We start from the raw sequence: 14,637 nt of genomic DNA on the forward strand, positions 1-14,637 counted from the left end.
GACAAGCGCTTACTAACAACTCAGGTGTTTATTGACGTTAAATACAGCAGCTGCTCTTATCAAACAAGAAGAGGGAAAGAAGAGACTTCGCATACATATATATCAGATCAGCACAGATCCCATCATCGCACGAGTGAATGCATGTTTTGAGCTCTGATTCTGCGCAAGAAAACTCATTTCTTTTTTTGAGAGCAAAATTGAAGGATTGCTGACACACGAGTTACCCGATTTTCCTATCTCATTAGCCTCAATTATCTCTCTTCCAAGTTGTGTCTTGCACCGGCGCAGTACTGACGTTTTTTCGAGCGCGGGAGTGCAGTTGCGGCAATTCCGAATATGGTCAATCATTTTCCTACCTGACTTGTTCTTGACATCTCTTGCGCGCTCCCTCAGCCTTTCATTAAGGCACCGGCCAGTTTGGCCAATGTACTGCTTACCACAGGCAAGTGGTATCGAGTACACAACGCTCTTTTTGCAGGCCACGAATCGCTGCTGGTGCCGCTTCGAACAAGCGACGGCCGCGTCCTCCGCACTCACTCTCTCGCATATCCTGGAGAGTTTTCCAGGAGCGTTAAAAACCACTCTAACACCAGCCCTAGCACCGATCTTCTTAATATTATGCGAGATTCCGTGAATGTACGGAATAACCGCCACTTTCTTCCGGTCAATTTGATCGGGTGTGCTGGATGGTTTCTTCAGCAGGTTCTCGGCAGTTGATGCCAGCAAGGCCGGCTGGCAGCCTGCGCTCGAAAGGCGCTGCAACTGGATGTCAAAGCTGCGTCCTACCAAATGCAGGCAGGACTTGCTCAGAGCGTTGGGAAGGCACGATTTCACAATGCCTCATTTTACGGCTTTGGAGTGTGCCGAGCTGAAGGGAAGCAGGGGCTTGTTGCCTCTGGGCTCAAAGGCCCAACATACGTGTTCACTTGAAAAATGAAGCCCTATATCTAAAAACCTGATGAAATTATCTTCCGGTAAGTCGTGCGTAAATTCTAATGGTGCTAGGCACTCTGAAAACGTCGTTAGATGCTTATGAGTGCCTAGCACCATTAGAATTGACGCACGAGTTACCGGAAGATAATTTCATCAGGTTTTTAGATATAGGGCTTCATTTTTCAAGTGAACACGTATGTTGGGCCTTTGAGCCCAGGGGCAACAAGCCCCTGCTTCCCTTCAGCTCGGCACAATCCAAAGCCGTAAAACGAGGCATTGTGAAATCGTGCCTTTCCAACGCTCTGAGCAAGTCCTGCCTGCATTTGGTAGGACGCAGCTTTGACATCCAGTTGCAGCGCCTTTCGAGCGCAGGCTGCCAGCCCGCCTTGCTGGCATCGACTGCCAAGAACCTGCTGAAGAAACCATCCAGCACACCCGATCAAATTGACCGGAAGAAAGTGGCGGTTATTCCGTACATTCACGGAATCTCGCATAATATTAAGATCGGTGCTAGGGCTGGTGTTAGAGTGGTTTTTAACGCTCCTGAAAAACTCTCCAGGATATGCAAGAGAGTGAATGCGGAGGATGCGGCCGTCGATTGTTCGAAGCGGCACCAGCAGCGATTCGTGGCCTGTAAAAAGAGCGTTTGTACTCGATACCACTTGCCTGTGGTAAGCAGTACATTGGCCAAACTGGCAGGGGCCTTAATGAAAGGCTGAGGGAGCACGCAAGAGGTGTCAAGAACAAGTCAGGTAGCAAAATGATTGACCATATTCGGAATTGCCGCAACTGCACTCCCGCGCTCGAAAAAACGTCAGTACTGCGCCGGTGCAAGACACAACTTGGAAGAGAGATAATTGAGGCTAATGAGATAGGAAAATAGGGTAACTCGTGTGTCAGCAATCCTTCAATTTTGCTCTCAAAAAAAGAAATGAGTTTTCTTGCGCAGAATTAGAGCTCAAAACATGCATTCACTCGTGCGATGATAGGATCTGTGCTGATCTGATATATATGTATGCGAAGTCTCTTCTTTCCCTCCTCTTGTTTGATAAGAGCAGCTGCTGTATTTAAGCAAATGTTCCGTCAATAAACACCTGAGTTGTTAGTAAGCGCTTGTCCTGTCTACTTCGTTTCTTTTGTGTCGTGTCTTTTGCTCAAAAAACCCAGAATGCTTAGGCACCAACTAGCCTCCAAAAACAATCTCGTCCATTATCACACTTTGACGCGACTGCAACTGTAGTCGGCACCAGCGGCGCAAGTAAAGGAGAATGGAAGATAAAATCTTGCGTAAATACGTTCTTTCCGGAGGAAAATTTCAGTTGCTAGTCTAGCGTTTGCCCTGTCAGAAATCCTTCCGTGTGCGTCTCCCTAGTGCGCTAGTCACTATGTCGACGATAAATGATTCCAGCTGTCGTGTGCCAGTTTTGAAGACGCGCTTATATGTTACCTCCAACAAGCGCGCGCAACGCGCACTGCCAGGAAGATCTGTAGTGTTTGTTTCTTCACGCTCAAAGCAGCCGGCTATCTGCTTTATCCTTTTCCTTGTGAAGCGAGATGCGACCAGATTTTTCTGGAAGGATCCCAGCAACGCGCAAGTGCTTGCATATAGTTTCGGATTGTTGTAGTCGCTTTTGGTGCCTTATCTAGATGGTTCCTGGCGGGCTTTAAATATAGCGCGGCTGAAAGCGGCAGGGATTCTGCTCGACAGCCGCTGAGCTGTTCAGTTCTCTGTGGGCGCAGGTTCGCCCCTTAAATAGATTTCAGTTTCACGCCACTCTGCTCGCTCATTGTCCACGTCCTTGTCACAACCACATGAAAATATTCATTATGATGTTTAAACTGCAGCAAAATGCTTTTATGCAGCCCTGAAAGTTGATCACTGTTCACAAACTTGCACAGATTTTATGGCATGACGTACCTTATGGATCTCTGCTGGTAAGTTGAGGGAGATTATTGTACTCTTACATGCCCACATAATATCTGTAGCGGCTCGCATCGCTTTTCCGTAGTCCCAGGGGTCTAAAGAATGAAAGAAATATGAGCTCTTGAATAAAATTGATGTGCTCTGTTAACGGGTCTTAGGTGAACTCGAAAAGATGCAGGTAAATGCTTTGGTGTTTTTGTATTTAGCTATATTAAATTAGGCACTGCTCTTATTTACCTGATGCTATCACGTTTTTTCGTTAACGGTAATCTAGCTTCGAAGAGGTATGAGAGTTAAAAACTGATGAAACACTGATGTTCATCTGATGTCCATGATGGCACCTTGGTTAAGCCTTTCTGCGCTGGCAGTTGACACAGCTGCCTACTTGAAGGAATTAGGCCAAAATGTGAGCAAGGTGCACGTACATGTGCATTGCCATGTATAGGCGGGCCGAGCAGCGGTCGCTCAAAAAGAAGTCGGAAATTCACGCTAATATCTGCTCTGCTACGAAAATTCAAACTATGTTTTATTTATCAGCCACACTCCTTGGGGCCCTCGAATTTCCAGACGAGCGGTAGGCATCGCTAGAGAAAACTTATGGTAAGGAACTTCACATCCGATAACACCCACAACTTGCGCCGGCCTGTAGATTGGAGACTACAGGCCAGTTTCCCATTTGATTTGCCGCTTGACATGCTAGTCAGAAGGTCCAAAAACGGATATGGACTGCGTGGAAGGTGTGCTTTCTTATGACCTTTGCTTTGAATTGGCCTTCAACTGCTGCGGTTGCAACTGCGTTCTGCTTGGAGAGCAAAGAGTAAGGGTGAACACAGCGACGAGTATGAGCGCCGGAGCGCATATAAACGTCTCTATGGGCTTCTGGGTGAATGTTTAGCTTTTCAAGCGCTTAATCATTTCATTTCATTTATTCTGTCTAAGGGCCCTTTCGGGCATTGCATAGGGGGGGGGGGGGGGGGGGGGGGGGGGGTAAGGCGGGGGGTTAATGACAACTGCTTAAGATTGGCTATATATGCACAAAACAAAAACTCAGTTAAAGGTAACCATCGAATATATCAAAGGAAAAAATGTAGGAAGAGATAAAGTAATTTGGAACCTGTGCATTTATACAATAGATATATAGATTTGAATGATTACACAAGGCTATAATAGAAATAGCCCTGTACATGACGGGAAAGAAAACGAGATAAGTAGTCTAAAAGAATGAATAACATCGAAGCAATCAAAACAGTCTAAGATTAGATACCTTCTAAAGCCTTGAGGAAAGATGCATGATTAAATATGGAGGCGACATCTGCAGGCAGACTGTTTCATTGTGAGATGCCAAGTAAAAGAGGTGAGTATTTGAACAAATTTGTGCGCGCGAATATGGGGCTGATTTTAAATGGTGGTCTAAACGAGAAGATATGTGGACAGCAGGGCTCAGAAACAATTCTCAAAATGCTGATGAACCATGATATACATTGTGCATGAATTATAGGCGGGACAAATTCAAAATGTGAAGCTTATATATTAATGGATGGTGAGGAACACGATCCAAGGCCTTAGCGAAATCAATGAAGATGGCGTCAATAGGATGAGACGAATGGACAGATTAATGAAGATCAGTGATCAATTAAAAAGCTGTGATTCGCACGAACGCCCACGTTAAAACCCGTGTTGGTTAGATAAGATGAGTTTGGAATTCACCAGATACTGTATGACTTCGGAAGATATGATGTGTTCCAGGAGTTTACACGCAACGCAAATGAGCGAGATGGGCCTATACTTGTTAAGGGAATTTTTTTTTTGCAAACTCTGCAAAAAAATCTGTTGTGTGATACTACAGGGCGATGGAAACAATACGTTGCCGCAGTGTGCAGGCAACTATGCGCTCTTTTATTTGTGGTCAGTCGGCCTTAACTGCAAGACGCAGGATACTTCCGAAAAATTAACGTAACGATTAGCCCTTCTTCTGTAACGCTGCACTGTAAGCCGTGTGAGCTATTTTTTCGTAATTCGACTAGTTACGGACGGTACCTGTCTTTTATTTTCATTTTTTGCTATTCACAACGCCTAAACTACCATCAAATACGTTTCTTTTTATTTCGAGCTCAGGCTCGGGCTCCTAACCCCAAATGCAGGTTGTGTTACGAAACATCAACGTATGATCACATATTATGGTAATGTAAAGGAGAACCTCCACGGGAAGATCTAGTACAAATTCCTTCTATGGAGCAATAGGAGGCCGTTCTGGTAAGCTCGAATCCGAGCATTCAAGCTTTGGGCACTGAGTAGGCCGCTAAGTTCGCCGTAAGCCATGGGCTATACGCCATCTAGTGTGGACTGTATGCATCTGCATTTTGACGGCACACACATTTTCCAATCCAAATTATTCTTAAATGAAAACATCCACAAGGCACTCTGAGAATGGTAATTTTCGGAAAGAACAAAAATAACATTTCGTGAAAGAGAATAAATAAGGTATAACATTACCTCTTGCAGAAGGCCCATCCTTGTTGACACCCACACTACTCTTCGCGGCAAATATTAATGGCCCGAAACAAACACACTTGTCAAGCGTTGGGCTTGTTAAACGTGAACTATAAAGACTCAGCAGGGAAAGCAAAAATTCCTGTCATTTTTGCGCGGGTGGATCCAATAGAGCATTGTAATCTACGATGCGGAGCACGGTTTCTTGCTCCTTGAACCAACAATCGTGGTTCTATGTTAGATTCATCTGTGTGTTAGATTCATCTTTAATAAACATCGTTCTACAGACTCTCCAACCACTCTTATGGCACAAAACAACATACAGACATTGCAAACACGAAGAAAAATTCAACGATTGAAATTTCTTTTCCTACTCAAAAATAACAAACTCTCCATCAGCCCAGATTTATTTCTTAAACCGATCGCAACGCGACTAACACGACATCGTCACACGGAATCACTGACACCTTACAGCGCTAGAATCAATGCTTTTAAATACTAATTTCTTCCTCACACAATAACTCAACGGAATGAACACCCGCCTGAGGTTGTAAACAGCATCGATTCCATTAACAAAATTACTTATTGATAATTGCTGACTTGTTTTTTGTTTTTGTTTGTTTTTCCTTGTTCTTTACTATCTTCTATTACTGTTATGTGTGTTTTGTGCTATGTAATCTGTCGCGTTTCTTTTTTTGTGCTTTTGCCCCTCCTGCTTGGACCCATCTATAGGGTCTGCAGTATTCTGTAAATAAATTTGGAATCAAATTCTGAATTCGTACTGGCCAAGACGAATTTTTTGCGTCTTCTTCGATGTAGGGCTATTCTGCGGGTCATCGATTGGAATACAAAACAAGACATACATGGAAACTATTTAAGCGTCTTTGTGTACAAATAATATATAACATTAGCATAAAATTCGCAGTACAAAGTTCAACAGTAGCATAAGTAACTTATAAGCAAATATTCACTGGTCTCTATAAAAGACGTCCTAATGTCACTGGTACCAATAATTTATGGCCACGGTCATTCAGATCCAACTGTATTCTGAAAGACTAACTATTGCTTTATCACTATTTTAATCACGGCAGAAAAATATTTGAGTGATATTATGGCGATAACATCAAATAGAAATCCTACCAGCAAAGACAAACGAAGAAAATGATACGATGCTTTGTCATCGGCTCAGCCGTTACTATCTTCCTTTGCAACTAAAACGCGAGATTCAGCGTGATCTACAAAACCATATGAAAAAGATGTAGCGAAAACTCACTCAATCGTACAGTGCACAAGTCAACAGCTTCAGGTTTTAGACTTTCAACGTTTACGGCTATGCAGAAAAGCAGGGTGGCGACACAGCTCTTTACCATTGCCATAGCTAATTGAAGGACGCTGGACCAGCCTTTCTTTGTGCACTTGTATACGTTTGTGCCGAGACTTTTTTTTTTTGCTTTTGATGACTGCAGAACAATCCGAGATTTGACTTTAAGCTTGCTTTCGCAGAGTCAACCGACACAGAAAATAACGAATGCTCGGCAGCTGAGCGGCTCTGAAGTAGCTTTTGTTGACATTTAATCATTCATCATTCGAAATCCCGTAGAGACTCGTCTCTTCCAGTACTTGAAACAAAAGAAATGCTGCAAAGAACATTATTACAGGCTGTCGACCTATTCAAGCGCCGTTTCCACAGTTTTTGCAGCTGCCTCTAGCAGCGCGAGTCTACGCAAATATGTACTTGACATTGTTATTTATATCGTGATGCTGACAACTAGACACACGTATCGAGCAATATATATATACTCAAGGCAAAAGGAAGCACGAGTATGTAAAGGTGTGCAAACGTTTCTAGGCAACGACATTATTTTTTTGAAGGTCATCATTCTCTTATCTCTGTTCTGTGACAAACACAGCGCTCTTCAGTGAACAAAGATCCATGACATGAGCCTTCTGCCTCATAATCATTAAACACATTATTCTGTTTCGACGACTGATGTAATAAAAAGGCGTATACAGTAAAACATCCCTAATATCTAATGAAATCTCTCATAACGCTATCAGTTTGAAAACTAGTAGGCAAAACTATAGTAACGTTTTTATTTTTTCTCTGAGAACTGTACTTTCTCTCTAAAGGTCATTAGAGCCTACGCATAATTCGCCTTGCGCCTTCTTGCGCAAGACGAATTATGCGCCTTCGGCTGAATTTTTTGGATGGTGTCACATGAACTACACTATTCACTATAGCAACATATGTAGCTCCTTTGATGCCTTTCTTCAAATGTCCCGTGCGCCCTGTACCACTTTGGGCGAAGCTGGCTAGAAGCAGTGAAATTTAATCTTGTTAATATTCATAAGCGGCGCTTCTCGCTAATCGTCCCTGCTTTCTCCCATGCGACGAATACTTCATTTAGATACGTTTATCCAGAAGCATGTTCGATGACCATTTTTATTCATTGCAAAGGCCTCGTATGCTATCCACAAGCGACGGCGGCGACTGCTCCTCGCTGCCTAAAATATGAGCGGCAGCCTGGGACCCACTGTCGTTTCCTGTTCAGTGCATACGCGTCCTGTAATATAACCAGTAGTCAATTGCAGGTCACATTTGTTAAAACTACACTCGTTATCCATTTGCGCTGCCTGAAACTTGAGAATTCTCTCTCCACAATCGCCGAAATTTTATAGACGCACCCTTTGAACTATTAGGCCTAACGCGGGAGTCGTCGTCATTTCAAAGCGAGAGTACCTGTTCAGGCGTGCGCATTATTTTTATTTACTGGTGATTTAAAACAAGCTCTCGTTAAAAGGCGCAATCCAGAAAATAAGTTGGAAATTTTTAATTCTCAAAACTTTTTTTTAATGCCGGAGTACTGCTTTTGAGACTACACACTCGCGTTGCTGGGCCAAGTGGAGTGAGCCCGCCAAACTCACAACGAGGAAAGTGCATTCTGCAGCGAGTGTCACTAAACCTCATCGTGTGACAGTGCGCAAATGGTAGTTTAAACGAATGTCACTTGTTGAAAGTGACACTAATTGCGCCGTGTGACAGGAGTATAATGCTCTCGCATTAAAAACTCTTCTAATCCGTGCTTCACCTAGACTACCACACTGCAGCAATGCATGCCTAGTGCGCCGTGCTTTCAAGCAATGCACCGCGCACACCGAGCATTGTCACTACAGAAACCTTTATGAATTTGTTTCGTAGCGCTCGCATTTCGTTCTGTCGCCTAGTAAGCTTTCAGCGCGAGGTAAACTTCAAAATAAACCTCATTCAGTGTTCTAGCTTCTCTGGCCAAGTGGCCAAGCGCGGGGTCTAGGCGCGGCTAATCTACATTCCGAAAACGTTTCAGTGTTTCTATCGTTCAGTGTTTATATCTCTTGGCTCCGTTTCTAATATTTTCGTGTTGCTTTTCTCCCATGATGCAGTCGCTTGCTACCGCTAAGGGTAGGGCCCTAATTCTTGCGAGTATAAATGGCTACTAGACACAAACACTGCTTACTTATGCTTATAGTGGAGCTGTTTACAACGCCACACCCTTCTATGGCTACCCACTTAAAGGTGAGAAACATGACGAAACTTAGTTATTCCAGATCTATTTTTTTCGGGAGATTTCTTGAGGCAAGTCTAAGGTGTAGCCTTGAAATGCATGCCTGCATTAATACGCGTTGCCCTATATACTCTTGCCCACAAGTGAACAGCATCACACAAAAACAAAATATATCACCTTATCGCATGGACAGAATTTATAAAACTAATTCCTCAATTTCCTTTATACTCTGATTTCTGTTACGATATTTTTACTTGGTCGGTGAGGCAGACAGCGTACTCACGTATTCCTCAGTCCCTATCACCATAAAGAAGGCTGATAGTATTTCTCTTACGTTCTCGTTTCTTGATTTTGCGGTTATAGTTGTTTGCTCAAAATTCAGCGCACATTGCCAATGCGATATTTGCTCAATCGGCCACCTCACACGGCGCAGATATGAAGACGCCCGCTACGTGCGCTTTCGGTGATCCAGCTTGCGTTCGTGCGTGTTTAGTTTAGTTTATTGGGGTTTCACGTCCCGAAGCAATTCAGGCTATGAGGGACGCCGTAGTGAAGGGTTCCGGAAATTTCGACCACCTGGGGATCTTTAACGTGCACTGACATCGCACAGTACACGGGCCTCTAGAATTTCGCCTTCATCGAAATTCAGCCGCCGCGGCCGGGATCGAACCCGCGTCTTTCGGGTCAGCAGCCGAGCGCCGTAACCACTGAGCCACCGCGGCGGGGCATTCGTGCGTGTGCTTGCGTGGGTGCGGGTGTGCGTGCGTATGTGTAGCGTAGCGAAGCGCGTGCTTAGCGAAAAATACGGCGCCGGAGAGACATGGAACGCTGTGTATTACTGCGTCAGGTTCCTCCAGGAATGTATGTTTACTATACATCCTGGAGACGCCTTTTACAAACCTTACAACTCGTCAATAAGAATCACGCAAAGCATCCTCACCCACTCAGGCGACTTCAACAAGCCCCTGAGCCATCTTGCCTTTTGCGTCCCCTCTTTCTCTCTCCACTAGGCGCCTTTCTCAATCTCCGACTGCTGAACATGCGTTCGTCAGGCCCAGAAAAGGCTTCACCCAGCACTGATATCTTTTTTTTTCGCCCACAAAGCCCTTCCTGCCCCCCCCCTCCTCCCACAGTCCTGAAGGCAATCCAAACACAGATTAACCCCGCCCCCCGCCGAACCCCGCCGCGATGATCGTTCCCGTCTGCCCGCGTGCTGCTATGCGAGGCAGGAACATTTGGTCAACATTTGGTCCCCTAAACATTTGGTCAACACTGTTCCCACTTCGAGTTATTGATCAATTCGCTCTCGCCCTACCATAAGCTTGCCGTCCCGGTTAGCTCAATTGGTAGAGTGACTGCTCCGGTGAAGCGGTGGTCCCGGGTTCGATCCCCGGACCAGGACGAATTTTTCTTTAACTAAGAAGTTTCTGTGAAAGCTGTATAGCTTTCCTTTGGAGCCGTGTGGCTGCGCTCGGGTGGACGTCAATGAGTATTTTGCTCCCTTATTACAAAAAGGAAAATAAAAGAGAAAGGAGGAGTCCAGGGTGAAGCGGCCCGTGGTGACAGTTTGCCGAATTAAACGGCCATGTCCCGGAAAGCTGGGCTTGTTACCGGTTGCCAGAGTTTACTATTGACCGTATTGAATCAAAAAGAGCAAGAATCTGCTGAAGCAAATCCGGATGTTTAAAATTAGACGATTCCCCTACTCGTAATATAGATGTTTCTGCTCTTCAAGCATTGCACGCCTACTTTTAATACAGATCTGAAAACCCGGAAGTTACATCGACCTTCATATCCACCGGCCTTTCAGAGAGTATCTGTAACAACGCAGCGGCAGCGTGGAGCGCATGTTTAGTGTGATTTTCAGCATCAGTGACGATCCATTGTAAAAGAACGGGGTTAAGCTGTTTAATGCGAAGCTTTCAAGAAACGTTCTTTCAAGGGGCGATGAAATCATTATAGTTGAGCGGCACTGTACGTTTCGGCCAGAATAACGGCTTTTGAGTATGCTGACCTTTTATTTCGACATGCAATGAATGCTTTCGAAAGAAAAAAAAGCATGTTACCCAGCATTTTCATCTGGGTTCAAACGCTTTTTTAAATTCAGTATTTATTACTTTAGTGAGCAGATTGTGTTCAACCACCTGCTAAGTCATTTCTGCTTTGCTACATATCTTCTCCGCTCACCACTGACTGATGGCAAATTCCGTTCGTTCCTACGGCCGCCATAGCTGTGGCATGTAGTGAAATTCCCAAAACCGCCCTTGTGGACCTCCGAAGTATTGGCCGCATGTTTAATTAATAGGGAAATTGTGCAGCGGCTTTACGCTTCAGTAGTTAGCAAAACCTACATAGCACGTTCATTTTTCGCGCACGAATTGCTTACTGCCGGCTTGGTGGCCTTAAGATGGGCCGGGAGCAAAAGAAAAAAAAAACATGTTAGAGCAATTTTTATATTTTATTTTGCGTTGAGTTAGGAATTATAACTTCCTCGTGCATAAAAAAGGCACTTTTCCTTCTTTCCACGGATACATCTGCAAGTATCAGTAATATTTCCTTTTTAGGACATCACAAAGCAGTCTACCCAGTGATGAAGTTCTTAAACACGCCCACAGAGTGGAGAGCATATCTTTGGTCACGTGGGAAAACGGAGCCTGAACAATTCTGAAAAAAAAGTGCGATGGTCAGAATTTAGGCAAAATGTCTGTGCTTATGATGTAAAAGAGGCGCAACATTCATCACGCTGCGAAAGCAGCAGACAAGTGCAGCATACAACAGTAGCACAGACCATTAGTCACGCCTAGAGAGTTTAAAAGTTTCAGGGTATTGAAAATACCTTGTTTCAAGAATGGTCCCCCGCAAAAAATGTCATGCATAAAGGCACGTGCATCCCATTGCTTTTTTTATGAGAAAGAGTCTTTGGTCTGTCACTCCTCTTTGTCCTGTCTCCGTTTAGTATCTTCATTACTGGAGAAATTTTTCCTTTTTTCCTTTTAAACTGTTCACTACTGTCGTCAACGTCCCACAAAAACATACGAAAAATAACCAAAGAGTGCAATGTGGCCCGCCCATGCACAGTCGGCTAGTAGTAAGGTACCTCAGCTCCGAAAAGAGAAGTTCTCAATTCGTTGTCTAAGATCCAGTTCTCTGTGCACAGAGCTGTTCGATATCATATCTTAAACCATTTAGCGCTAAACGCTGATCACTTGAGATATTAGCCTGTTTAAAGTCCGTTGCACTGTTCCGAGTGTCTTGGTGCTTGAGCTTCGATGGAAAGGCCCGTGTAAATAGTTTCCCACATAGCCAGCCTCAAACAAAAGACAGTTCTGATTAGTAAACAGGCATGGTACAATACACACTCCAGGGTTGCGGTCGGGTAATGAACATTTAAACTTAAAATAACGATTTTAGCACAATTTTAGCATAACGTACTAACGCTTACGCAAGAAGAACTCAACCATTTACCGACACATACTACTGCATCACACACCTGTGCTTTTCGTTACTTATAAGTCAGAAATTGCGCAACCGCAAACGCAGTGATAGTTTGATAGATATTGAAGGCACCTGTTTAAAGCCGGAAGTGATCTTCTTCAGGAATACGATGCTACTATTTATACCAATGAACCGCAGAACGTTGAAATGAAAAATAATATGAATAATTAGAGAGCATATTTATTTTATTACATGCGAGATAACAGTAAATGAAAGCCTTATCCTTGATTTATGGCCTACGAATGTACGCAAGAACGCTGCGAAATCAACGAAGCCAGTCTGAAACCGGCATCCCTGCTTGGAAGCATGGATGTCACCCTATCTCGGTTCATAGGCAATATCCTTTTAGGTCAAACCGGAGTAGATATAAAAGCATATCATAGAGCTTTATCTGAAAGAGCGTGTTATGCTTGAGCAGTAAGAAGAGCGAACTTCTTCGCGTACGCTATTCATTTGCGTATGCCTGCGTACGATATACCAAATCTGCCTGATCTCTCGGGGTTGACAGGATCTCTAATTCTTTCCTGTCCTGCCATCATGGGCTGCATGGTTTTTACAAGCGCCGAAATACCTAATTTAAGACGCAAACCACCATTAATTCGCGTTTCTTACTGAGCGTGCGCTTTCAGAAAAACATTAAAATAAAGAGCAGGAAATTTACGCGTTGTTACTCGAATGTTGTGCCGTTCTTAGGTGACGTTGCCTTGCGCAGTTTCCGGCCAGTGAAAAAGCAAAGCAGATGTGCAACACTCCTCTTTGCTGCGTATGATGCCGACTCTACGATGACCTTGTAGATGCAACTAACCGATTATCCTAGCGTGCTGAGCATTTAAAGCACATTTAGAGAGGTAGCATAGCGTATGCAGCGTATTTTTTTCTGTGCAGGTTTTCCTTGATTCAGCACTGAGATATTTAACTATATCCTCCGCAGTGTAGTGCTGAAGATACCGATGACATTGCTTGTTATGTCAAGGAGTGCTTAATCCCCCACATACCGGCAGAGGGTGTTCTGTGTAAAGGCCGTGCAACATGCAAGTGCTACATACCTCTCATTGAGCCGACTTGTGAGTGCAGCAGCACAGACTGCTCTCGTGAAATTGTAAAAGCGCTCATCTCTATTTCTTTAAAATAGTAGTACAATTCTTGCACAACTCTTAGGCATTTGGGTCGGGAAAGCCCGCAACCACGTACTGCGGCATGCCCCATCTCAGATTACGCCGTTATTTGTTTCAATCGGAAACGATAAAAATAGATGGGTGCGAGAGATTTCGCGTGGTGCAGGCTAGGTTATTCCACAAAATATTTCAAAATGTAAACCGGATCAGCAACACGCGTTGGAACCACTAAAAGCACCAGCGTTTATTTCATCCTTCGCTGTACCGGCCTAGCCAGAGCAACTTTACGTGTTAAAACGTCGCTACCACATGGAGAAAGAAACGAGAGAAGCCTGAGTTGAGCCATTCCTAGGTTTAGCCAATTACATCGACAACGCTGAGAAAGTCGCTCGTTTTTTAAGCTATCAAAGCTCCTTGCCTACAAATGTGGCGTTTTGCAAGGAGATAATAACCGTCATAAGCGTCAACTTACAATCACGTGGTTGGCCCACTCTGTCAGCGTCATGTTCCAGCCTTTAACGAGATTTTGAGAACACACAAAAAAAAGGTCGAAGCGTAAAAGATGGGTCTTGCTTCCGCGTACGATATCGTGCTCTCGTTGGAGAGATTTCTTTGGACCTCTGGTGTGTTTTTCAGCCTATCTGCAAAAACGTTTAGAAGCAGAAATGCTCTCAAACTTTTTTCTATCATTAAATCATTTTAACTAAAAGACGGGCAAATTTGTAACTGAAAAATTGGGCGAGCTTGGAACTGCAGGGAAGACGAAACGGCGTGTTGACGATCAAACGTGTAAATTCAAAATATGGTGACTGACTAGTAATCTGCGTCATTCTTTTCCTTTGATTTGTAATAACACCAAGAGGAAGAAAGTACCTCACTGGAGCAAGAGACATAATCAGTAATAGGCATCGATATACACATCCCAGAAATCATAACATTACCATTCACCGCTGCGAGATATGTAGACAACGGAGCATGGAAAGCGAAGGGGTAAATTGTAGCTATACAAGAGAACATCATAACCAGAGTAGATGTCAGGAGTAAAAAAAACCGTTTGATTTTTATTTAGTGCTAAATGTTTCTCTAAACCGCACCGGCATCGCATTTAAGGCACCAATTGCCCCTTTTTAGATTAATC

This window comes from Amblyomma mixtum, chromosome 8 (genome assembly GCF_055824585.1).
Source record: "Amblyomma mixtum isolate Tamu chromosome 8, ASM5582458v1, whole genome shotgun sequence".
In the NCBI taxonomy this organism is placed as follows: domain Eukaryota; kingdom Metazoa; phylum Arthropoda; class Arachnida; order Ixodida; family Ixodidae; genus Amblyomma; species Amblyomma mixtum.